This window comes from Ascaphus truei, chromosome 1, assembly GCF_040206685.1.
Source record: "Ascaphus truei isolate aAscTru1 chromosome 1, aAscTru1.hap1, whole genome shotgun sequence".
Lineage (NCBI taxonomy): Eukaryota > Metazoa > Chordata > Amphibia > Anura > Ascaphidae > Ascaphus > Ascaphus truei.
The window spans coordinates 385,773,870-385,801,387 of NC_134483.1; the positions used below are offsets into that span (position 1 = coordinate 385,773,870).

Below are 27,518 nucleotides of genomic sequence, written 5' to 3' on the forward strand. Positions count from 1 at the left end.
AATTGCATGGCAAGCAAACCTACTCACAGACAGCTGTTACGACTCTTGTTCTCATCAGCATGAGGATGGTTACTGGCCAGTGGTGTAACTTCGCCTTAACGGCCCCCATGGCAACTTCATGATGTTTCTGCGTCCCATGTTAGCGTGTTACCATGGCAATGTATCACCATGTGACATCATGTCGCCAAGTCACGTTGCAAAAGCCCCTCCCTCTCTCCACCAATCAATTTCATTGCTACAGGAAATAGTTTGGGGCCTCTGTAACTGCTTGGGGGGATCATCAAGAATCCGGAGGGAGGGTCCCGACTCCCTTCATACCCCCCTCCCCTACTCCCAAGCTTGGGCCCCGGGGAAGTACCCAGGCATCCTGGGTTGTAGTTACACCACTGTTACTGGCCCAGCATTATAGTAACCGAAAGCCACTCTAATATTTATATATTTGATGTGTTATATATAACGCATTTGGATAATAAAATCTGTTTTTGTATAGAAAAGACACAGCGTATGAATACAATATCTGAAATGTACATTGCAATGATTTCCTTTGTGATTTGTTAACGTCTGTTTCAAATTAAAGAACAGACAAGGGAATACTTTACTTTAAAGTGAAAGCGATATGATTATGCACAAAAAGGATCCATGCTATGTTTATACAAAAGAAACAAAAGTGCTGCTTTAAAGTAGTATTTAACATAATCTTCTTTTAATCCCCCAAACCGTTATCCAATAAAAAACCAAGGGGTGGGTGGGGGGGGCAATTACATTTATTTAAAAGTCTACTCAATAAATAAATTAAAAAAATGTATTAAACTTTCAAAATGAAAACTCGCATGTTCTACTTGCAATTTTAGGCTCAAGAAATTGATATTTTGAAAGTGTGAATTTTCACTCAGTAAAATGTAGCCAGTCCATAAATATCCATTCATCTCTTACGTTCCGTTTTCAACAAATAATGGGTTTAAAAAAATACATTCAAAATACGGTCTCTGGTGTCTACAACAGTCACACATTCTGTTCTGAGGAAATAATCTTCCCCACACCAAGACAAAAGACAAAGACATTTCACGGAGCTTTACTGTAACTTGCCTTTCAAGGTGAAAACAGCCATTTCTGCACAAATTTGCATCTCCATATATTCATTAAGTCATTATTGCATGTCCGAACTATGTGAGGGGTTAACCCTCGGTATGCCATTGTGGTTATTAAGACTGCATGGCAATGCCTTCCTAGCCTCTATGGCAGTTGTTTTTAAACCTCTTCTCAGGGACTACTGGCTCCACCAGGTGAATAATAGGTTACTGCCCCACATTTGTGTATGAATAGAATGGTATGTGGTTACCTCAGAAACCTGGGGTGGCTGACATCAACCAAGGAGAGGTTTGAAAACTACTACTCTGTGGCATGCAATGGGAAGAAGTGAGATTGGTCAGTTTCTGTCCGGTATTGCAGCAAAATGTATGCAACTTGGCTTACTCAAAACAACAAAAACACCAGATTTTTATTGCATCAAAGTGCATGCTATTTATGCCACATTTTATTTTGACAATATTGCAATTTTATAGATAGGCCCCAATGCCTTTAATTGCATCTTTACACATAATATTCACACAACTCCCATATAGATGCCGGGTCCCCCTTACATGTATAATTTGGACTGCTCCCTAGCGCATCTTTTTTCCTTCTGACCTTTATGCATGAGAATATTGATAAAATCAGGGGGTACATTTCCTATGTGCTATACAGTGAACCAAAGTGAGTGCTTTACAAAGTGAAAAAATAAAAAAAGTTAAAATTAAAGGAATGCTTGTTAATCTGCTCTGGTGCTACTTACTTGAAACACAAGTCCTTGATAGAAAGGCAGCAACAACAGCAGCCATGCACCCTGTGGGTAAATGCAGATAATAGTTGTAGTAGTCCTACAGTAGAATCATCGCGAGACGTCAGATGCTAAAGGAGAACACACGTGCAGACCATGATGACGTCACAGATGCCATGATATGGGAGAAGAGGACAATGGAACGCCAGCGCAGATGACGCATGCGCAAAAGAAAGAAGAATTACCATCTGAACTCGCGAGAGGCTAAGGACCAATCAGGGCATGAGCGGTGACGTCACAGATGCCGACACACGGAAGAATAGGACTGTGGAACGCAAGCAAAGATGACACATATGCAGAAGAAAGGAGAATCACTTCCTACACTCGCTAGATTACGAGGACCAATCAGGACACAAGCGATGATGTCAATCATACCCAAACACGAAAGCAAGATTTCCTGACATGCTAATAAAGAGAATAACATTGGACTAATCAGAGGGGGGCAGATGGTGGACAGCTGGTGGTAGTTCCCACTTAATTTTCACGCATAATGGATTTTGGATGGGGGTATATATACTGGCTTATCCTCAGTTGTTACATACCTAGTCACTTGATAAAGACATTCTCAGGTCGAAACGTTGTGTGGCACAAATAAATAGCTTTATTATCAAATCCGTAATGCGTTGGATCCATTTTTCTTTAGCATAGACCTGGAATAACTCTGACAGGTACCCCTTAAACCAGCAGCACCGGTAAACTGGATGTATTTATTTATTTATTTTTGGTGTGCAGCATACCCTTTTGTTTACATTCATATCCTGTTTATCTGCTTGCACCCTACAAAGGTCCGTTTGGGCTTATCTATCTGATACTATTTTGCAGTTGCATTTTGTGTGTCATGAGATTATTATGTATTTGGTATAATCTTTGGAGACGTTGAATTTCTCCCAGTTGCTTAGTGTTAGACTGGTTCAAGTGTAAAGGCTTTACTTTATGGAAGGTGCGTGGAACTCTGTCTTTTGGACTTACTCACAAGGCTGAGATTAAAACCTTCAATGAGGAGGAGATCAATAGTATTTTGTTTAAATCTACTCCTGAAGAGGCGATTGGTCCAGACAGACCAGACGATTACATTAGAGATTTAGAAACATTGAAAAGAAATAGAATTTTTCTCACATGGCAATACATTGAGTGAATACTACAAACAGAGACTTATCCCCAGAGGATTTAGGATCCGTAATCGTCCTACCATTGGAATTGACAGCCAGGAGTTCTGCGAGAACTGGTGCAAAATATTAAATCAAGCCTCTTTGGATTTGATGGTATTAGTCATTGAGTAGGTAGGAAAACAACTAGACATGAGATATTAAAGCTCGAGATCACCATTGAGCACATTCATCAAAGTGACATTACTGTGCAGCTCTTAGATGAACTTAAAATCCGACTACAAAAGTTTAAGGATGATGTAGTCCATTTTAAGAAACAGAAGTTCAAAAAAGTAGTAGGAGATTATAACGATAACACTGTTTATCCATGGACAAGACAAGAGAGGCGTACCAGATTCTCAGTAAAAGGAAAGGGGACGATCCTACAAAAGAGAGGAGGAGCTAACACCAGTGACTCCGAGGCTAGCTCATCTGTAGATAGTACACGTACACAGACACCAGGAATCTCCAGTTCTTTTTTAGGAGGAGTACGGTGGACAACTACAAAGAAAAAAGACAAAAGACCAGGAGGAGGAGACGTAAACCCACGGACACCACCAATCCTCAGATCCCATCATTAAATAAGGGTAAAAGGGGACGATAGACAGCACTCTGATGGTGTTAAATATATGCAATTGCAGGGTGCACGGAACAAAAGGGGACCCTTATTCCCCTGTATAGTACTAACAAATCTACGTAAGTACCAGCACTCACTGTCTAATAGCTAAATGATGAAAACAGTTGTAATGTAGAATAAACATTTAATAATAAAATGAACCAGAAATAAATCAAATGTGTTTGCAGAAACCAGTATCACAAATGGGCATGTCACAAAGTGAGGGGTGTCTGATTTTACCAGGTATAGGGGAAGGGAGGCTTAGGGAAGTACCTCTCGGCCCTTTTGGACCAGGGGGAATGGGCCAGATGAAGAGGTAGTCCCTCGAAACGTCGCCCCCCTAGCATACTTTCCATTCTCCGTTTTTTTTGTGTATATTCCTTATGTTTCATGTTTTTTCCCCTTTTCCTTCTTTCCCCCCCCCCCCACCCCTCACTTTGTGACATGCCCATTTGTGATACTGGTTTCTGCAAACACATTTGATTTATTTCTGGTTCATTTTATTATTAAATGTTTATTCTGCATTACAACTGTTTTCATCATTTAGCTATTAGACAGTGAGTGCTGGTACTTACGTAGATTTGCCATCATTAAATAGTGCACAGAGTCTGGTCATTAATCTCTCTGACTACTCCTTTTCCAAAGTAGAATTAGAAGTTCTGTCCAGGGGTCCCTCTTTCGTATCCACCACCACTGCTAACAGAATTTATTTGGAAGTGGAATTTTTTGAATTGGAAAGGAAATTCAATTTGATATCCTTTTATTCCAATAGGGCATGCAACAACAACAGCCACAACCAACCACACAGGTATGAACCATTAAAGAAATGGTGTGTAGATGAAATCTAATGTTGTACCTCCTGTGAAGAATCCGTCAGTGCAGGTTTTTATGAATTTAGTCAAAACAGATGTTAAAAATAAGCATTAAATCCATTATAACCTGATTTAAGGTTAAAAAAAAGAGCATAAAACAATTGGTTGATAATCCGAAAGTGATACTAAAAAGAGTGGACATTTGGGGCGTTAGTTCTACAGAACTATGAGCAATACAGTGCTGAGGCCTACAAACAATTGGCAGATGAGTATTGTTATGTCAAATTACTACATGACCCCACAAACTCATATCAGAAAGAGATGGAACAGATTCTGTTGCTAGGGCTAAGGAATTCATGGCTCACAGAAACAGAAAAAGAGTTTTTGACAATGAATCACCCACGACGTCCAGTGCTATATCTTTTACCTAAGATATACAAGAGTTTAAATCACCCCCCAGGCAGGCCTATTATATTGGCCACAAATTCCATAAACCAACCATTGTCAATGTATGTAGATACATTCCTACAACCATTAGTGACAAAGGGCAGATCCTACATTAAAGACACTTGATTTTCTGGATAAAATCAGGTCTTTACCAATACAGGATAAAGAGATATTACTAGGGGCCATGGATGTCACCAGTCTCTACACAATTACCCCTCACACTGATGGTCTCAATGTGGTCAGAGAGAAATTAGAGGCAAATCACAAAGCAGACCCACCAGTTGATTTTATCATGCTCCTGTTGCACTTCATCTTGCACAAGAATTATTTCAGATTTGAAACAAATTACTACTTACAGATCATGGGTAAAGCAATGGGGAGCAATGTGGCACCCTCATGCCAATTTATATATGTCTAATTTTGAAGAAAAGTACATTCTGAACACACACAGTATTATGGAAAAATACTCTTCTTGGGGGACAGCTGGTGGTAATTTCCACGTAATTTTCACGTACTGTATAATGGATTCTGGATGGAGGTATATATACTGGGCTTAGCCTCAGTTGTTACATGCCTAGTGAGTTGATAAAGACCTGCTCAGGTCAAAATGTTGTGTGGCAGAAATAAATAGCTTTATTATCAAATCCGTACAGCGTTGGATCCATTTTTCTTTTGCGCAGATGCATTGGCTTTAAAAAAAAAAGAAGATATTCTGTTATTGTGTTTCCCGCCATAATGTATGTATATATTTTAGAATCTGCAGTATTCTTACAAGGATTACCAGGAATCAGCTTTATGTTGATACTGCACATACTGCTGCACTACTATTGTGTGGCTAAAAAAAAATCCTACAGTAAATACTCCTATATAAAGTACCGATTGGTGCGAAATGCATTGGAGGATGTTTGCCTCCTTTTACACATGGCATACATAAAAGGTATATTTTAAAATTATTGTTGCCCTTGTCTCCATTCTGGCTGTGTGCTGATTCAATTTTCTTTATATTTACAGTAAATTAACACAAAAACGTCAAGAAAAGGAATGCAAGCAAAACATTTCTTAACACACATACATGTCAACTTGCAAATGTATCTCTGAACTATGTTCCTTCCACTTGCTCCATAAATCAGTAATCTCATAGCATATCGATGCAGACATACAGTACCGGAAAATGGAGCCACTAAGATGAACACATAGATGCTGCCTTTTGCAGGTATTTTTCAGGGTGAGCCATGACAAAGTAATGACTTTGCGTGTAAGCTTCACATTGGATATATTGAGCCCCATGGTCTCTTCTCTTAATATGACTGTTTGTGGGGTCAAATTGTCAAAGTTGAACTTCTTTAACTTTTTACCATTAGTTGAGGATGATGACATCAGAGTTCAGTTTACAGTGGAAGGAAAAACAGGATCATATAAGAATTTAATACTGTAGGTCCTTATAAAAATATGAGTTTAACTAATATAATACTAATATCTTTCCCCCTGAGCTGGCCCTGCTTTTTGTCTGTTTTTTTTTTTACGGTAAACAACCATTGTTTCCTTAATGTTTAGTATCTAATGTTAGCTAATGGTAACTCAGACTACACTGGTCTGTGGGGAAACATTTGTATTGACCCCCAGGACACTTATTATTTCAACTGCACATATCGCCTCAATAAAGCGATTTAAAAAAATAAAAACACTGTCTGAAAAGAAATAGATTAAAAAAACATTTAAAGTGAATATGAAAAAAAAAATAACATTGATTGGCGCAGGCTGTTGCTTTAAAATGAACAAGTGAATGGATTTTTGGGCGGCTTCTTTTAGGGTTGGGAACGGGCCATTTGGATTACCACATTGAATTAATTACAGGGGGTCGTTAACCCTATAGACCTTGGAGGACCTCATCATGAAGGGGATAATAGGTCCTTTTTTCCCATTAACCCCTTGAGTGCAATGAGGATACCTAGGCTCTCGAGGAATGGTTATCGTGCATATATAAATCTTAGTAAATGCAACGAGAAAAAATATCTCGGTTTATTTAATTTTTTATAACACAGCATATTATCGCCGATTCTAACAATCATTTGTGAATCAAGATCTTCGTCACATACTATCCTTGAAGATAGTGCTTTATTTACATAGAGCTTATGTCAGCCTGCAAAGAAATATTTCTGTTGAATCCCCCCAAAAATGATCAATCATGACAAGAGGAACACAACATGAAGATTTTCGGCTGAATAGGTTCCAAACAGTATGGAAGTAACAAATAGCCTTTACCTGGCATTATTTAGAAACGGGTCACCTTTCACCTTAATAAACGGCTAGTTTTTCTCTTCAAATAAGCCACATGAATAACAATGTCAAACAGTGATTACAGAGGTTTTGTTTTAAAAGAAATGTAACACCCCTTGCTAATAAATGTTATCTCAGCAAATCATATCTGAGTATTTCAATGTATAAGTCAAAGTTCTAGTGCTGATTATACTTTTATTGATTCGGTTGCTTTAATATACTATGTGAAACATTTCATTTTATAAAGCTCCTTCATGATAAGGTCAACGAGTATAATTTTTATGAGTGACTATTGTGCATTGTTTTACTGAAACTACCTAAGGGCAGAGGATGGAATTTTTCAAGGTACTACAAACTTGGCAGAGGAGAGATGTAAAGGCACTGATCAGAAAATTATAATATCCAAATGAACTACGTTACAATGACTGACAACGCACTGCAATAAAGGACATTTCTGTCATAAAAGGAAATTTAGCATACTGTACATACAGATCAATAGCTTTGATTAATATTTTTCAGTGTTATTTATACACATAAATAGTATTATTGGTCATTAGTGAGTCAGTAACTTAAGAAACTACTGTATTTAAAAGCATACTTAACACAGAAACCAAATCATTAACCTTTGATATATTCCCTCCTACAACATTTAATCACACTTGAACTTTAGTGTCCGATGATTCCATGTTTTTTCTAAATTACATCACAATGATGTATAATAATATCTTATTATATTTTTGAAATAGGACATTTTAATCTTATTTTTCCCTTAGTGGTGTGTGGTGTTATATTTCTAATTTATTATACTTAAGCAATGGTGACAAAGGTAAATCACTTGGGAAGCAGCCTGTCAGTAAGACTGTTTTTTCTCCCCCATTTATTCTCCCCTGGCTATGCTGCTATGAATAGATTAACCAGGTTTTACATACAAGAAATGCAATTTCTGTCAATTACTTTCCCAGAAATGGAAATCAACAGGTTTTGTAGAATTCATGGCAATGCTACTTCACAATCACTTTTATGATGAACTGTTAATGCATGTGTACAATAAACCCGAACAGTAAATCTTCGCATAGAAAGGATAGTAATAAATCCTCGGAGACAAGTTGGAAATAAGTAACTAATACAGTAGCTGCTCTATCTCTTGCAGTCAACAGCTTTTTTCAACCATTAGAGCAACACCTGACATGTTTCATCCTCTTCATCCTCTTTTGTTAGAGGGAGCTTGCTATCCAGATTCAGATCAGTTTAACATACTACCATACTTTTTGTCAAGAATAAAATAATTGGGGCATTGGCAGCATAGACCAATGAATTCATTATGACATCCTCTTCAACATTACACTGAGAACAAGGCAGCATTGAAGAGGTTATTATGCAAGAACAAAGACAATGGGGTGATCCTGAAAGAGTGGGGCTGTCAGACAGCACTCATGAGAAAACAGTATTAAAAGGGATCTGTCTGAAACATCCTGGAGGACTGCTGACAGGAAGTGATGTCATCTTGTACAAAGCCACCACGGACACCTTGCTTCCTGGCAAATCCTGCCCTTACTCCCCTGACAGAAAGTAAGCCTCTCTCTGGCCTTTAAATAGCAGGCAGTTGCCCTTGGACTTTGCTCATGCAAAGTACTTGTTTTCTTGTTCTGTCTGAGCTCTGCCTTGCCTTTGTTTGCCTGCTGCCTATCTCGACCTCGGAACTGACCTGACTACTCTTTGCCTGCCGCCTGCCTCGACCCCGGAACCGTACCTGACTATCCCTGCATCTCAGGCCTCTGATCCCAGGCCAACGTCGGTGTATTACTCCCTACATCTGCTCTGCGGGTCCGTATCCTGTTCTACAGCCAGCAACGTTACAGGTATGAACAAAGAAAGGGAGAAGAAAAATGAATAGTGCATGGAACTGCGTAATAATCTCAATAATCCCATAAAGAATATGACAATAAATAATATGGGTATCTTCAGCACATCAAACAGAAAACTCATAGGAATCGTTCTTGGGAAATGCAAACTGCAAAATGGAAAATGTTATATACAGTAGCACACAATAAACAATGTACCACTACAAAAAAAGGTGGTTATACAGTAGAGGCAACGTTTATTCTAACATTTGCTGTAAACTAGCCGGGTTACATTCTGGGTATGTGCTGGGTATGTGCTGGGTATGTTCTGGGCTAGTTTGAGGCACGTTTAAGGCATTTCTGCATTGACTAACGACCCATAGGATTAACACAGCAGGGATCCCTGGCAGTCCAATTCAGTTTGAATGGGACTGCCAGGGACCCCGCTGTTAATCTGATAGGCCATTAATCAATGCAGAAATGCTGGGGCTAGTTTAAGGAAAGTTTAAGGCATGTATTCAGAATGTACCTGGGTGTACCTGGGTCTTTTGGGGAATTGCCACTGGTTTTTGTTAGAATAAGAGTTGCCTCTACTGTATACCACCATATTATGCAATAAACAGCACAACTTTGTAGGCACAGTTTGGCCTTCTCTGAAAAGGTTTTACTCACTACTCACTATATAATATTCTTTATATGGACCATGGCTGTACTCCAGGGAACATTTCCTCCATCCAACAAGAGGACTTTTTTTTAGAGCATTGGTATCTAGCTGTGGTTGGAGGAGATACTTGCTAGTAGTCTGGTATGGGTGTTCATTGTCCTCCCATCTATCTTTATAGAATCTTCTACCTTCAATACCAGAAGTGAAGTCATAAACACTGGTGCTGAGGTCTTCTAGGATTGGTACCTTGATAGTCCATATTGCTGCTAAGCAACTGCCACTGGAGATAAACTTAGTCCACCCGCTTAAGAAAGGGTGACACTAGGCCTGAGACTTTCATTGCATATTATGGTGATTTTTGTGATGGTGTATTATTTTTTTGTACATTGTTTATTTTTTGGTATATAATTTTAATTCTGAATTCCAAAGAAAGATCTTCTGTACTTGTTTGCTTTGTGGTGGATGATGCTGTAAGGCAATTGATCCTTTCTTCAAGTTTTGCACCATTTGCCTCAGCTAGCGATTTGGAGATGGTCAATTGGAAGCGTAAGGGAGGTCACATAATGCATAGAATATCATGAGATCTATCAAACTCTATGCATCACATTTTAATTTTGATATGTGTGTCCAAAGAATTTGCAAGGTCTGAGGTGGCGTAGACTTTTATTGCTAAAAGTTTGCGTCAAATGATAGAAAAACTTTCTTACATTTCTCACAAACGGAAAATAAAACAATTTCTGTTCACACTTTATTTACATTGATATACTGTATCTCCTTCATGCCTTAGTGACAAAAAAGGCAGATCTCATTAAAAATCACACATTAAGAATCTGCAAATTTTTTAGACTATTTGAAATTGGATCATGTAAGGGGCTGAAGGAGCAAAGTAAAGACACTGACCCTGGAAACCATGAGTTTGAGGCAGAGGAACCTGGTTCAAATCCTGATATCTTCTCTTTGTGATCTAGGGAAAGTTAACTTTATCTTCCTGTGCATCAGGGACAAAAAAATAGACTGTAAGCTCTATGGGGCAGTGAGCAGTGGTCTCTGCTGTGTTAATCCTTCCGGAGTGTACCTGTCTGTAAGAGATAGGCTGAATCAGTCACTCTACCTGCGCGCCTCTAACAGGCGATCGTGGGGTTTTTATTTAATTTTAACATGACAGTATTGTAGCAGGGGATCTCCTGAGCTGAACCACATTGATTTCAGATCCGGGGACCCCCTACTTCCCGAGTTACAGGCCCGTTATGGGGTGCCAGTATCCCCACCATGTTTACACCCCCCCCCAAAGAAAAAATCATTACCTTAGCGGATAGCTGCTAAGGTAATGAAGCTGCTTACATTTTATTTTTATTCATAGTGTGCGTGAGCAGGGGTTCTCCTGAGCTGAACAAAGTTGATTTCAGCCTTTGAGGCCCCCTGCTTCCTGAGATACAGGCCACGGTATGGGGTGCCGGTATCTCCTGCAATGTTAAAATCCCACGGTCACGTGACCAACAAGATTCTAACATGGCGGGGATACCGGCACCCCATACCGGGCCTGTTTCTTGGGAAGTAGGGGTCCCTGGACCTGAAATCAATGCGGTTCAGCTCCGGAGACTCCCTGCTACATTACTGTAGTATTAAAATTAAATAAAACCCCTGCGATCGCCTGTTAGAGGCGCGCAGTTAGAGTGACTGATTCAGCCACTCTCTATCTGCACATCTCTTACAGACAGGTAGACCCCGGTAGGATTCACACAGCAGGGACCTGTTCTGTTTTAATCCGATGGGCCATTAGTCTGTTGGTTGAATCCTGGCCGCTGCATCTGTAGTACTGTAGAACAAGAATTTGTTTCCAAGTTGAACTCTGCTTGAGGATTTCCGATCAACTTGGAACTTCATTAATGCTATGGCACATGGAAGATTCCCACCAAAAAGTGCCATCAAAAGATAGTATGGGTAGTAGTGGGATGGTGCGTCCCAGGACCCAGCCATGGTCTGGCCCTAGCAAGTTGAGGAAGGAGGTATACTGGGACCCAAAAGACAGTCATGCCCTGGGTCACAAGAAAAGCCAATCCCCTTGCTGGCCTGCTCCCTCTAAAACAGAGCAGTTTCCAATGAGTACAGTCAGAAGAGGTGGAATAACCACATCCTGTTAGACAAAATAAACCAATCCCTGTTCCTCTAAGATTATCTAAACAGTAGGAACAGATGCCTACTGACACAAGCCCACCACAGAGGATGTGGCCACAGTACTACTGTTGCTGCTACTGCAACGCTGGATGACTATCCACGATCATGGAACAAAATATGCAGAGGTTGCATAGCATTACATTCTCGTACATCCTTAAGTACTTTAGCTCACCTCTACTAACAATGTGCCCACACAGCAGACAATGCACTAGTGTGCTCTCAGGACTATAGCCTTTACTTGGAAAATTGTAGGATGGTGAAGGAAAAGATGATGGCAGGCTGTGGGATGACAGAGATGGGATTTACTAAGAAAGGCATCTGATTAGGCCAGGAGTGAAGATCATCACCGGGGCACCAACAAAGTGTTCAATTGGGGGGGTTTGTACCAGAAGTACCAGAACAAAGGGAGGTTGTACCAGGTAAATTATTGATATTCTTGTTTAGTTTACCCAAAAGGGATTATAAACAGTATTAAAAAGAACATTCTACATATATTTTACCACAGTGTGCACCATCTTTCAAATTACACTTGTACAGAACATACTAAAAGGAGAAGGCCCTTCTTGTTGCTGATTGGCAATAGTGGAGTTATTATTATTATTATAATTTATTTATAACATGTCAAAATATTCCATAGCTCAGTACAATAGGGTTAGAGGACAAAAGACAATAAAATAACAAACATTAACATACAATGTTAAAGTAGGTAAGGAGAGCCCATCACCAAGGAACTTACAATCTATAAGGAAGGGTAAGTGTAAACATAGGGGACAGGGGGATAAGGTTGATGGGTTTTTGAATTATAAAAGAGCAGCTGTAACATCAACAAATGGAAGCAAACGATTGACACCCTTTGGCTGCCGCCTTTGGGGTGGCGCTAATGTAGGCTGATGAGGTTCTGAATGAATTCAGCTGTGCTATGTGTCCTTTTAATCCAGTGCAATAAAAATTGCAGAGGGTGTGGTTGATGAAACACATTTCAAGCTATCCCAGATGTTAACCCTTAGCACACTGTTTCTGAGCTAAAGGAAGCCGCTCTTTCAGACATCCTTCGTGCAATATAGATGGAGGCTGAAGTCTTGGGGCATATCTCATCATATCTTTTAATGTTTAGTTATATTATTTTAATTTCCTAATTATTTTTTTGATTGTATACTTTTCTAAACATGTTTTTATTGTTTTTCTGCTTATTTCTCATTTTGTAAAAATCTGAAACATAACCAAACAAATTGAATTATTACAAAACAAAACCCAAAACACGGAAAATGTTTAGAACTAAAACCACATCCAAAACATAACCATTTTTTAGAAACAAAACTATGTATCAAACCGAAACACAAAGATGTTTTCGAAACACCAGTGCAAGTACAACCCCTCCCCACCTAACTAATTAGCTAGAAGAGTGAGAGGTAACAAAAGTGTCAAGGATGGATAAAACATACTGTTGCGGCACACTTTATTCTAACAAATCACCGGTTTGTCCCTGGCTTGTTCCTGGAATGCGACACTGTTCGCCCGGAGCATGCCGCGTTCCCAGCCAGGGGTCATGCCCGGCTGACGCGCGGTTGATGTGTTAATTGATAATGGTTCAGGATTTACTAGGCTGTAATGCTTCCCGTGTCCGCCAGATGGCATAAATTCATGAATTGTAATGCAGTATATATATATATATATATATACTGTATAACAACAACCCCTATAACCCCTAACATACAGTACTGTACACATACAGTACTGTATATGCACATCAATGATACTATAGGCCGTCCCCTGGCGAGATGTGTTTGCAGCAGAGAGAGATCCGCTGCTCTCTCTGCGCAAACATCGGCACATTAAAAATGTCTCTGGAGCTGAACCGCGTTGGTTTCAGGTCCGGGGACCCCCTGCTTCCCAAGATACAGCCCCCTTTATGAGGTGCCGGTATCCCTCTGCATTTTAAGGTCCCGATCACATGACCGCGGCATGTAAACAAAGCAGAGGGATACCGGCACCCCATAAAGGGGCCTGTATCTCGGGAAGTAGGGGGTCCCCGGACCTAAAACCACAGCGGTTCAGCTCCAGAGACCCTCTGCACATCTACAGTATCAATAAAACACATATATAAATAAACACTCGTTCCTTACCTTTGCGGCTATGTGCTATGGTAACGAAGCAGCATGACTGTATTTTTAATAATATTGTACAGTGAGCAGGGGGTTCCCTGAGCCACAAATCAAAGCTCAGGGGACCCCCTGCTCCTGCACAATATTATTAAAAATACAGAAATGCTGCTTCATTGCCATAGCTGATAGCCGCTAAGGCAATGAAGGGGTTAACCCACCGTGCCCGCTTTATTGTGGGTAGCGGGGGTGGGTGAAGGTGGTATTTGGCCCTTGGTGTGAGTTTAGGACTTGCGGGGGGGTTGCGGGTGCACTTAACCCCTTCACGGCCGTAGCAGTTAATACCGCTACGGTCATGAAGGGGTTAACCCCTACCGCTACCCCCCCGCAAGCCCTAAACAACCATCATTGGGGCTAATACCCCCTTCACCCACCCCCGCTACCCACAATAAAAAAATTCACACACAGCAGCCGCCCAAAAAATAAATAAATAAATCTAAATAAATAAATAAATACATGAATATAAATAAATACATTTAAAATACATTTTTATTCATAATGTAGATGTGCAGGGGGTCTCCGGAGCTGAACCGTGTTGGTTTCAGGTCCGGGGACCCCCTGCTCCCCGAGATACAGGCCCCTTTATGAGGTGCCGGTATCCCTCTGCATTAAAAGGTCCCGATCACGTGACCGCGGCATGTAAACAAAGCAGAGGGATACCGGCACCCCATAAAGGGGCCTGTATCTCGGGAATCAGGGGGTCCCCAGACCTAAAACCAAAGCGGTTCAGCCCTGGAGACCCCCTGCACATCTACACTATGAATAAAAATGTATTTTAAATTTATTTATTTATATTCATGTATTTATTTATTTATTTATTTATTTAGATATATTTATTAATTGTGCTGCTGCTGTGTGTGATTTTTTTTATTGTGGGTAGCGGGGGTGGGTGAAGGGGGTATTAGCCCCAACGGTGGTTGTTTAGGGCTTGCGGGGGGGTAGCGGGTGCACTTAACCCCTTCACGACCGTAGCGGTATTAACTGCTACGGTCGTGAAGGGGTTAAGTGCACCCGCAACCCCCCCGCAAGTCCTAAACTCACACCAAGGGCCAAATACCCCTTTCACCCACCCCCGCTACCCACAATAAAAAAATTCACGCACAGCAGCGCCACAATTAATAAATAAACAACAATCCCTATACATATATACACATGTTAAAAAAGCTTTTTAAAAAATTAACAAGTTAAATAAAATACATTTCTTTAGTTCACTTACCATTACTTGGCCCCACCGACTCCCGATGCGCACCTTACTCACGAACCAATCAACCAGGCACAAGAACCCATAAAATAATAAACCATACAAAAAAATAAACATTAAACTAAAAATCCAAATCAATCCACGGGTCTTCTAATTGTAATCCATCTTCATCTTCATCTGTATTCTTCTTTCTTCTACAGTATCTTCTTCCGGGCGGGGTCTTCTTTCCATCTTCGGCCACGCCCTGGTCTTCTTTCTTCTCCGGAGGTCCTTCCTCCTCGGCGTCTGGCTTCAAAATGAGACGCCAAAGGCTTTTAAAGGCCTATGACGTCACATTTTCGTCATATGGTTCCCACGGCCCTGACCCGGGTGTAGGCGACGCGCTAACTAATGACGTCAGCCGGTTGCTGTTCTGGAGTCTGAGACGGAGCGCGAGTGAATGCCAGTGACCCTGCAGCTGACTGGTTGTATAACACGATTGGGTGTAAATGTGCACCACACAAACTGTGCACAATTTAGGCAATGATTTGAGTAGATTCTATTGCAAGGAGCACATAACATAGGATCATTATTGCATAGCATGTGGTGACGCTCTATGGGTATTTTGGGCTTATTAAAGCCGGTTTACCTTGTTTGTCAAGACTCAGCACGGGAGGCATATTACAGCCTGCCTGCGCGGACATTCAAACCATCAGCTGTTGGTGATACAAATAGACGCATACAATTTAGCTTTATTATTGTATGATTATAACATCTATTCATATTAGAGAGTGTACCTATTTCAGGCTCCCATATGCGCTATCTTCCATACCATATTGCACGCTGGCAAACTCCGTTGTCACCTTCATTAGAGCACCTTTTAGGTGATTTTATATATAAGTTAAATTTATAAAAATATATGTTTTATGTATTTTCATTAGAAGAGTTAATTAATATTTAAATAAAGATTTTTTGTTTTGTATTTTAAACCTTCTGGTATCCTATATGGTTTGGAAATCTGTTTCCATCTACTCAGATATATTTTTAAGTTGAGTGAAAATCTATGGGATTTCTTTTCTGTGGTTGTTCTTGGACCATCCTATATATAGAGTGTTTCTATTTCCTGTGCACCACATAGAATATACAACAGTTATATATGTTGAATATTAAGGTTGAGCAGTGGTTTTCTATCTCCTATGTGAACTCCATCCCTACTCTGATTGGCTCTAGTATACCATGTGACAGAGGCTTGGGTGGAGAAAGGATGTGACGTACTACAGCCAATCAGAGTAGGGATGGAGTTCCCATGGCTCTAGTACCATGTGACAAGCTTTCAATGACGTCACATCCTTTCTCCCCCCAAGCCTCTGTCACATGGTATACTAGAGCCAATCAGAGTTGGGATGGAGTTCCCACGCTCTGATTGGCTACCATACCATGTGAGGACGGCCATGTTTCTTTTAATGACGTAATCTTAAAGGCAATTGAAGCAAATCCATTCTGATTGGCTGTGCTTTCATTGCCTTTAAGTGACGTCATAATTTTTATTTTTATCGGCCAAAACACATGGTTTTCACGGCCCAATCAGGGCCGTGGGAACCATATGATGAAAATGTGACGTCATAGGCCTTTAAAAGCCTATGTCGTCTCATTTTGAAGCCAGACGCCGAGGAGGAAGGACCTCCGGAGAAGAAAGAAGACCAGGGCGTGGCCGAAGATGGAAAGAAGACCCCGCCCCGCCCGGAAGAAGATAGAAGAAAGAAGAATACAGATGAAGATGAAGATGGATTACAATTAGAAGACCCGTGAATTGATTTGGATTTTTAGTTTAATGTTTATTTTTTTGCAGTTAATACCGCTACGGTCGTGAAGGGGTTAAGTGCACCCGCTACCCCCCGCAAGCCCTAAACAACCACCATTGGGGCTAATACCCCCTTCACCCACCCCCGCTACCCACAATAAAAAAAATTCACACACAGCAGCAGCACAATTAATAAATAAATCTAAATAAATAAATACATGAATATAAATAAATAAATTTAAAATACATTTTCATTCATAGTGTAGATGTGCAGGGGTCTCCGGAGCTGAACCGCTTTGGTTTTAGGTCTGGGGACCCCCTGCTTCCCGAGATACAGGCCCCTTTATGGGGTGCCGGTATCCCTCTGCTTTGTTTACATGATGCGGTCACGTGATCGGGACCTTAAAATGCAGAGGGATACCGGCACCTCATAAAGGGGCCTGTATCTCGGGGAGCAGGGGGTCCCCGGACCTGAAACCAACGCGGTTCAGCTCCGGAGACCCCCTGCATATCTACACTATAAATAAAAATGTATTTTAAATTTATTTATTTATATTCATTTATTTATTTATTTAGATTTATTTATTTATTTTTTGGGCGGCTGCTGTGTGTGAATTTTTTTTATTGCGGGTAGCGGGGGTGGGTGAAGGGGGTATTAGCCCCAACGATGGTTGTTTAGGGCTTGCGGGGGGGGTAGCGGGAGGGGTTAACCCCTTCATGACTGTAGCGGTATTAACTGCTACGGCCGTGAAGGGGTTAAGTGCACCCGCAACCCCCCCGCAAGTCCTAAACTCACACCAAGGGCCAAATACCCCCTTCACCCACCCCCGCTACCCACAATAAAGCAGCCTTGGTTGGTTAACCCCTTCATTGCCTTAGCGGCTATCAGCTATGGCAATAAAGCAGCATTTCTGTATTTTTAATAATATTGTGCAGGAGCAGGGGGTCCCCTGAGCTTTGATTTGTGGCTCAGGGAACCCCCTGCTCACTGTACAATATTATTAAAAATACAGTCATGCTGCTTCGTTACCATAGCACATAGCCGCAAAGGTAAGGAACGAGTGTTTATTTATATATGTGTTTTATTCATACTGTAGATGTGCAGAGGGTCTCCGGAGCTGAACCGCTGTGGTTTTAGGTCCGGGGACCCCCTGCTTCCCGAGATACAGGCCCCTTTAGGGGGTGCCGGTATCCCTCTGCTTGGTTTACATGCCGCGGTCACGTGCTCGGGACCTTTAAATGCAGAGGGATACCGGCACCTCATAAAGGGGGCTGTATCTCGGGAAGCAGGGGGTCCCCGGACCTGAAACCAACGCGGTTCAGCTCCGAAGACCCCCTGCACATCTACACTATGAATACAAATGTATTTTAAATAATTTTTAATGTAACGATGTTTGTGCAGAGAGAGCAGCGGATCTCTCTCTGCTGCAAACACATCTCGCCCCCGCCGGCCTATCGTATCATTGATGTGCATATACAGTACTCTATGTGTATGTTAGGGGTTATAGGGGTTGTTGTTATACAGTACATACTGTATATTTACAGTATATACTGCATTACAATTCATGAATTTCTCGGCTTCAAAGACAACAGCTCGCAAACGCCCCCATGAGTTTTTACACGGCATTGCATTATTGCAGCCAGCAGGAATAAAATGCTTAAATCACAGCCGCGAAAATAACGCAATACACCCCGGGAGAAAACGACACAAAACCGCACATCACCGGGATAATCTGAAATTCGCAGAGCTAGCCGAGTTAGAATAAAGTTGGTCGCCACTGTAGATGATCCTTATGAGTAGTAACATACAGTATGTCACACCTTGCAAAATTATTACATATTGAGTACAGATATCTAGACATTGAAAGTTGTTAAATTAAATACAATATTTTATCTTTGTCACAATAATAGATATTACAAAATTGGAAATGCAAAGTTATGCAATCATTAGTACTCAGTACTAATAAGTTTCATAAAACACAAAGCACAGACACAAGCCATTTCTTTTACTTAATATTCAATGATGGGATGCAATTTTGCTCTGCAGAAAGACAAATTGAATGGTTTATACACATAAATAGCTATCAGTTATGTTGTTCTGTACATATATTATATTCTATCCTATGGCCCTTTGATTCTCTCATTGAAAACACAAGAGAAGGCTTTTTAAACTTGCTCTAAAAACCGTACCTTCCCCACATTTCCTGCCCTCTTGCTTGTTGAAGGTAAATGTTTTGAAGCAATACAGCCCTAAAACAGGTCAGAGGAATGAGAAGTAAGACTTAATAATAAAATATACTCAGCTGTAGTAATTTGTTGTATTTCAGAATTAGTATTTCTATTGTGGATCATGATTCTCCATAATGTCTGTCTATGTGCTTGTTGTTCCCAGCTCTGGACATGGATGGACTTAGACAATGCTGTTTTAAAATTGTCTGTGCATCTTTTGCAATGGGTACCATGAGATCTTTTTCACTTGCCGTTTCTTGGCTGGACATTGTTTTGTGGTCATTAAACATTCTGAACAGCTGCCCTGACCTTACCAGTAGCTTGGCCTTGAACCTCAGTATTCTGAATTTTGTCAAGCTTCTGTATGTTAGTTTATGATCTTTGTAAACCACTCAGATGCAAGTGATTCAACTTCATGATATGCTTTGCTATATATTATCTAAGTTTTAAAGACATAAAGAATTAAGATAAGGACTACAGTTCTGTAAACCTTCAGTTTTTGTCTGCAATATCATGCCTTTCTTCCATAAGCTCGTATAAAGCCTGTCAAAGATTTTTGATTATTCTTCTGGAAATTTAGCAGTGCTTATAAGGTACTATATGAGAATTTGTTCACTGTCAGGACAAGAGTATATGAACTCCGGTAACAGTTGGTGACAGATTTTGCCTGGGGCTGACTGATATACAGTAATATACATACACACTCGCACATCATAGGTACAGTATCAAGGGCACTGCTTTCTTGATAACTTCCCCATTTTAAATATTCCTCAGGCCTTCTACACTGGTATCATAACCACCAGAAAAATGCAAATGTATATTATTTCAAGAAGAAGAAAAGACCGGGGCTAACAGGATAGAGAGAAAGCAGTTTATAACATGCATAAACAGATTTACTAATTAGGATTCATCCTCTACAGTACATGCAATTAATTTAAAGTATTAAATGTAAATTTATGTCCATACCAGATTACTGAACTGTATCATCATTGTATGGATTATCTGTACTCTGTTTGAGTTTTCTTCTCGGAATCTGTCCAATATAAGACTTTAATTTTCTGGAAACTGATAGTTTCCTGGAATGATGATGAATGTGCATGATAGCCAGTCTGTTGTCAGGTCAACAAAGACCACATAGACTTAATTGTTTTGTTCTGTGAATTTTTCATGTATCCAATCTGCTGTGAAGATTGTATCTTTTGTTCGACTCTCTTTTCAAAGATGACTTTTTAGATACCTGTATGCAATTGAGAATTATTTTGGTATGGATTTTCTTGCGGGAGCAAGTAAGAATATTCCCTTGTGACCATTCACAATGAATCTATTCCATTTTCATACAGATGGATAGTAGAGTCATCCTTATATTCCTTGGAAATCTGTTCCAGGCAGCATTAGCTGAAATAGTTTTGGTATGATGACTACTCCCATAAACATTATAGGGATGATATCAAATCCAGGCTCTGATGAGAACTGAATGGCTTCTACTGCTCCAGCAAAACTGGATTCTGCAGGAAGAAGGTTATGACATGTTGAGCTATCTAATAAACATGAATCAATATATCCTTGTGCATGAGGTTTTTAAAGTGGTCAACTGATCATACAGTGATATAAGCATTGTCAGGTAAGAAAGTTATCTAAAGATCATCCAAGCTCATAAGATTGGAGCCATTTGGCTGAGAACCATAAACCGGTACGGTTATTAGTGCATTTGCACTGTATTCCTGCAGCTGGTCAAAGTATTTTTCTCTACCAGCTAGTGCTTGGCCTAATTTAAATAAAGTTTTTTGCTTGTGCTGATAGACCAATAAACGTGGAGTTTAATCAGGAGATATGCAAATAATATTTTCCATTCAGAATGATCTGAATTGTACTGTCATTTTCACCAAAGCAGTGTGTTTATAGGCTGTGTAAAAGTATGCCACACTGTCATGGGATCGGATCTGTTAAAATGCTTGGGGTTAGGCTCTGTATCACCAGTCACAATGCATACTGTAGAATTTGCACAACATTGCGTACTGTAGGTTTTGTTGTCAGTGATTGTGTTGAGTTTGCCTTAGAGAAATTATATATATGTTTGTTTTGATGTCTCCTGGGCAGTGTCATATTGATGCTTTGACAGAGTGAGTAGGTTGTATTCTCTTCGGGGAAGCCTGTCCTGCGCTCTGGCAGTTAGTTCCAGCACCCATGGGTGTCAACTAGGGTCACAAAGAGTGGAGCAGGAGAGTGTGATGGCGGACCTGAAGATAGGTCAGAGCTGGGAAGGGAAACCTTACCTATGTAAGGTGAGGGGGAGATCGTGGTGTAGCCGTGTGTTTGTGAGGCTTCAATAAAGTTTTTCTCTACTAACCCGGAAGTACTTTGAAGTTTGTCATGGGCAGTGGCGCTGGAACTCCTTTCTTCCATGTATTTTCTTCGGGGTAGGGACTCCTTTTCCTACAGTACTGTTACTTTTATGTTACTTAAGCTCTTATTCCGATTACAGTATGTGTTATATTATTGTCTCATGTATTACTGCTGTGAAGCACTATGTGCATGGATTGTGATATATAAATACATACATACATACATACAATGAGAGAGTATCTACTCTGTGCAGCAACCAGCTTTCAAAAATAGCTTTGCTAACTGTGATATAATTCATTAACATCCTTTTTCTTGATTATAACATGTTCAATATGGGTGCTCACAGGAACTCTTGTACATTGCTGCCAAACATCGCGGTCACATGTTACAATGCCTATGTCAATATTATTCCCATCCACGTCTGCTGGTCTGAGCCTATGCAATCATGAAAATCACAAGTCTTAACAGTTGTTTAATGTTTGCATACTGTAACAAATGTATTATATCTTGTTGCAAAGGTTTCATCTGTTTACAGACACAGCCAGCCATTGCTAGAGTACTCTAATTGGTGGCAGACTACAAACCAATTTTGCAAAACAAAAAGAATGAAACAACTCCAGTGTTATGTCCTTAACATCTACCACACAGGGAAACCTTTCATATTGCATCTATTTTATGTTTTTAACCTATCATTCAAGGATACAGACCCAACACTCTAGTTATCAAAGTGTAGGTGAAGTAAAAGAAATAACTTCCATTTAACGTTTCTTTCAGCATTTCTGACTGCAGTGAACTCTGAGCACCACAGCTATAATTTTGTGCTAATGGTTTTTTTTTTTTAATCATAGAAAATGGCCTTTGGAAAGGCCCAAAGAAAATTGCAGAAACCATTGCAGTATTTACTATGGATTGTTGTCATCAATTAATGTATCCCAACTGTAAAGAGCTCCTGTCGACCAGCTCTGCGGATAGTGTCTGCCTCTTATAATTGCTTATCGTTTCTTTTCCCCATGGAGCATTTTAGCTGTGTATCTTGATGACACTCTACTCTGTGACAAGAACTGTCAATGTTTATAGCCCGTAATAACGCTGATACAGTACCTGCAAGACAACTATCATGACAGATTTATTACGTGCATATGAATAAAGAAAAAATCCACATTGTAACAACTGTAAAGCAAACTGGATATTTGTGTGTAAAGATGCAGCACAGGGTGGAAAATTTGCTTTACATTTTGTTTGAGAAATGCAATTAACTAGTGGCATTTTCTATATTTAGTTTTACCTGCTGTTGTGTTACCTTTGGGTTTTAAAACAAATCCTTTAACCAGTGCATACTGTAAATTAGCACAGCGATGATAAGCAATGTAAATCAATTATAAAGATTGCGATAAAAGCTTGCAATGGTTTTACTGCCAGACAAAAGATAAACAATTCATCTTGCAAAATTCTCCAACAACACAAAAAGTGAAGCACTACCAACAGAACAGAAAAAAAGGCAACCAACAATGCCTTGAAGTTTTACACAATAGTTAGAGGAAAGAGCCACATCAATTGTTATTTACCATATTGGGTTAAAAGCCTTAAATAAAGAAGAGGCAGAGGCCCCAGAATGAAGCCATTGCCCCCATAAGGGCTAAGTGGCATGCCTCACTAAGATAGTGTTTCGGGCGGCTCTTCACTGCCAACTGGGGGAGGGGGAAAGCAAAGGGAGCCATCCGACTCTAGGCTGGCATGGGGCGAGGGAAAAAAAGGGAATTGTGAGGCGCTTCTAATAGAGGTGCAGTGATATAATAAAACCTTAAAAAGCGCTTAATAAATTTAGTGAATATAGTGAATGAATTTAAATTAATAAACCAGTGAACTTCACAGCTTAACCCTTAAGGAGAAGATCCAATTCCTCCTTTTGTTGAACGCAGAAAGAAACTTGTGGGGAGCGCAGATGTCACCGTATGTGGAAAAAAAATAAAAATATATAGTGTAGTATGTTTCTACAGGAAAAAACAACTTCAAAAATCACAAGTGGGGACCCACAATTTCTCAATAAAATACCAGCAGTGTATATGTAGTATGGAAGACTTGCTTGATATGAAGTGCAAGTCCCCACAAGTTTCTTTCTGGATGGGGCGATGGAGCCTAGTAGCCAGGGCCCTTCCCCACCCCGGTGTGTAAAACTGGGGGGGGGGGGGGTGCTTAGGGTTTTAATACACTGGCCCCATGGTCAAAATGACTAACTATGAATTTCCCAACACCCACCCATCTCCAGAACTGTAATATTTAAGTCTAACCAATTTGTCTATGTTTATGTCTACAGGTATATTGTCACAGGTTTAGCAGAACTGTGACCCCAGCCAGCTTATGGTTGTCAGGATAATGATAATAAGAAAGAATCCGACTGTACCATCAAGCATGTGGTTAAGTCCGCAGAAGATATTGGGCAGGCTGGAGGCACCGACCCATGCGGTTTGGCCCACTGCCCAAGTCAGGTGGAGAAAGCTCGGTGTCAACAGTTCGGTTAGGCCTAGGCAGCCACAAGGGGAGACAGAGAGCAGGGCATTCCTACTCAGGGGTAGGGGAGGTCTGTAGGTGTTGGTCTGTAAGGGTCACCCCCATACTACTTGCAGAATGCCCAGGTTCTGCTGCATATATAGAGTAGCATAAATAGATTAGCAACTGGCTGACCATTTTTTATACATGTTAAATAACAATAGAGCTACGACCTAATTTTAATTCCACTAAAACTGTGTTGGCTCCATTTTTTCAGGCAGTATTAAATCAAAGGGTAGGCACGCTAAGCTTTTATGTGTTACATTAAAGTAAGTGCACATAGTCAACATTAATAATCTTGGGTTCATAAACTTTAAACAACAACATTGCAACAGTACTATACAGAAAAAATAAACAATAAAAAACACAGAAAAATATACGTTTACACAAAATTGTTTTTAGTATTGCTCATCATACAGTACTTATAATTTGAAAATTCAACACATTAACACAAATAATAATAAAAAGAAAAACAGTTAATAGCATTTTAAAAGATTAACAAAGCTATCACCACACATCTCCTAACAAAACCTGGCATACTATTCCCCATTCATCATCTCCCCCATCAACAATATCCTATCATATTTCCTCGAGGGTGAAATTATCTGTGACCCATCGCAATCAGTCTGAGGAGACCCCAAGAGGTATTCTCAAATGTCTGTATGATCTTGTTGTGACTAAGTATCAATAAACTTTTCCCATTTTTAAAAAAAATCTCGGTTCTTAATTACTTATTTGTCTCAGCTTCTAATTTCTCAATCATCATCAATTTATTCAGATAATTGTTTAATATATCTAAAGTGGGGGGTTCAGGTTTTATCCATTTCACCATCACTGTTTTCCTTGCTGCAAGCAAAACAGTCTCTGCTAGCCTTGGGACATTGTTCCTTACATTCACCTCTTTCCAACTATCCACATTTCCAAACAGCTAGACTAAGGGCTCTTTTATTGTAGTTACCCCAATAACTTCTTGCATATACAGCAGAAGTTTATCCCAAAAATCAGAAATAACCAGACAATCCCACAAACAGTTTTAAATCTGCTCATTCCTGGGAGAACTTGGGGCACTTATTTTTAGATTTCTCAATCCCGTATAATTGATATCGAAAGCATAATAGACCCCATGCAGTATGTTATATTGCATCTCTCTCCACTTCTCAGAAATTATAATTTTCCTAAACTGAGTTAACCCTTCAAGTAACAGATTAACTCCTTCAGTTCCTGGGAAATCTTTTTCCCACTTACTGAATTTTTTCTTAGATCCTTCCCATAGTCCTGGTCCCTAATCCAATCATATAAATCTGAGATAGAATATTTGGTAATATAAGCAACCTTAAAAAAGGCATCAAAAACATCTATTCCTAATAAATCTGATTTATAGCTTTCCATACTCTTGCAATAATGCATTACTTGTATATAAGGAAGTGATGTGTTTGAGGCCCATTTGTTCTTTCAGTTCTTGAAACGTCAAGAACCTACCATTTCTCACATCCACCAACTGGCCAAGAGTTCTAATACCCTTGTCTCTCCATATCTGAAAAGAAGCCTGCATCTTTCCCGGGAGAAACCTTAAATTCCCATGTATAGTTAAAAATTTTGAACAAGTATACAGTATGAAAGCCCAAATTGTTTTCTCCACATTCTTCGAGTAGCCCATGTTTCCTTAATTAGTGGTTTTCGTTTGGCTTCCATTGGTATTTCTCTCCATTTTAAAATCCCCGGGAGACTCTCTAGGGATACCAACTGGGGATTCTCCTCAAATTCTCGGCATGAGTAATAGCGGTTTCCAGTAATCCAATCTCCTATGTCTTGCTACACAGGCCAGATTATATTTTATGATATTAGGCAAATTAACCCCCCCCCACACTCTTTCTTCAGACACACTTTGTTAATAGCGATTCTATTTCTCCCTTTCTTCTGGATAAACCTAGAAATTTATCATCGGAGTGTTTCAATAATATTGGTAACATCTATAGATGGTAAATTAATCTTGCGAAACTGATCATTTTAACCATCTGACATTTGCCAGACAAATTAAGAGGTACATTTTGCCACACCTCTAATTTTGTGATTATTTTAGGAATAGGTGCCCCAAAATTATTTTTGTAAAGATATTTACCCTCCGGATCAATATAGATTCCTAAATATTTAAGTGGTTTCCTAGTTACCTTGAATGGGCATTTGCATTCCCAATTATTGTTTTTACTTTATAGGATTACTATTTCAGTTTTAGCTGCGTTTACCTTAAAACCCGAAAATTTTCCAAACTCTTCAAATACCTGACATATTCTTTCTAAAGCCTCTTCTGTATTTGACACAAACAACAAGAACAATCATCTTTATTCAGCTGTTGTAATATCTGCATGTACCCCGGCCAGAAGAACCGTGACAGAACACGGTGTGAGATTTTGTCCCACCCCAATTGTCCTCCCCACGGTACAGTATGGGTTAATTTGAATAACGCTTTTACGACTATTTTGGGGACCAGAATTTGATGGGTGACTTCCCCTGTTTGTTTATCCTTGGTAAAGATATTATCCTTCATCACAAAATGAGGAAAAAGCTTTACCCCAACTACGTCAATTATTTGATCATTGCATATTTTTTTGCAAGTTGCATTGCAAGTACCTTTTCGTACTGTTTAGCCAGAACTGGATCCTCTATCTTGACCTAAAATCTATGAGTATGAGTTCTGGCAGACTTATTAGCGTAGGTCTATTTTCCCTCCATCTGCCATTCCCCATACAATGCAGATAATTGTAGGTTGTGTCCCTCGAATACCAAGCCTGTCCCATTTCTCTTTTTTCTTTTTCTTTTGAGACTGGATTTGATGCGTCTGGAGGTAGAGGTCAGGGGAAAATGGGAAGAGAACCCCAAGGGTTTCCGTTTTCTGTGAACCTGATTCAGAAGAAATGGCAGATAATAGGGAAAGTATTATGGCCAGTCCCATGTCCAGTATAATAGATGTGGGCAGCCACAGAGCTACCCTCACCAACAGGGAATCCTACTGGTCCTGTATCCTCAAGAATACCTGGGTTGTGGGGTAACATTGGGTATTCCCGTTGATGTGCTCAATGCAATATGTGGCTTCATAGTAGACCTCCTCAGGGTCACACTCGGTGACCTCCGCATCTTGGCAGAGCCAGAAGAGAACCGGGCTTGTAAAGTCTTCTTGAGTTTGTGGTCTCCCATTGTCTCAGACAGCCAAGATCCCAACAGCATTATCCATATGGATGGCACTTTTAAGATGCTCTTCATATTGTGTGTATGATTCAATCAGTGGTGGTCCTCCACACGTCCCTCTTCTTTATGCATCCTCATGACTCATTTTCACCTTTACATTTCTTTTACTGACTAACTTTTTTTACATTGCCACATTGTGTTTGGGAAGATACTTAACATACTC

The 27,518-nt window shown here is 40.0% G+C and overlaps 1 protein-coding gene across 2 annotated transcripts in view; it reads right to left on the bottom strand.

Moving 5' to 3' along the window:
- Positions 1-27,518, bottom strand: part of GALNTL6 (polypeptide N-acetylgalactosaminyltransferase like 6) — a 1,501,141-nt gene that overhangs the window by 448,929 nt on the left and 1,024,694 nt on the right. The gene's annotated exons all lie outside the window — the stretch shown is intronic.